We start from the raw sequence: 248 nt of genomic DNA, 5'->3' as shown, positions 1-248 counted from the left end.
ATTATTATTATTATCAGGGGTTGTTATTATTTTTTATTATTATTATTTTATTATTACTATTATTATCAAAATTATTTCATAGTATAACTTCATCAAAATTCAAAGTCAAAATACCCCAATAACTAGCAAAATCTTCATGAAATCCACTTCTTCGACTTTTGGGGATTTTTCCTTTTTCTATTATTAATGGACATTGTATTGTCATTATCATCATTATCACCATCATATCATTATTACAACCATTATCA

Source organism: Penaeus monodon, chromosome 41, assembly GCF_015228065.2.
Source record: "Penaeus monodon isolate SGIC_2016 chromosome 41, NSTDA_Pmon_1, whole genome shotgun sequence".
NCBI lineage: Eukaryota > Metazoa > Arthropoda > Malacostraca > Decapoda > Penaeidae > Penaeus > Penaeus monodon.
The sequence above is the reverse complement of the archived record's forward strand: the minus strand, read 5'-3'. Positions refer to the sequence as shown.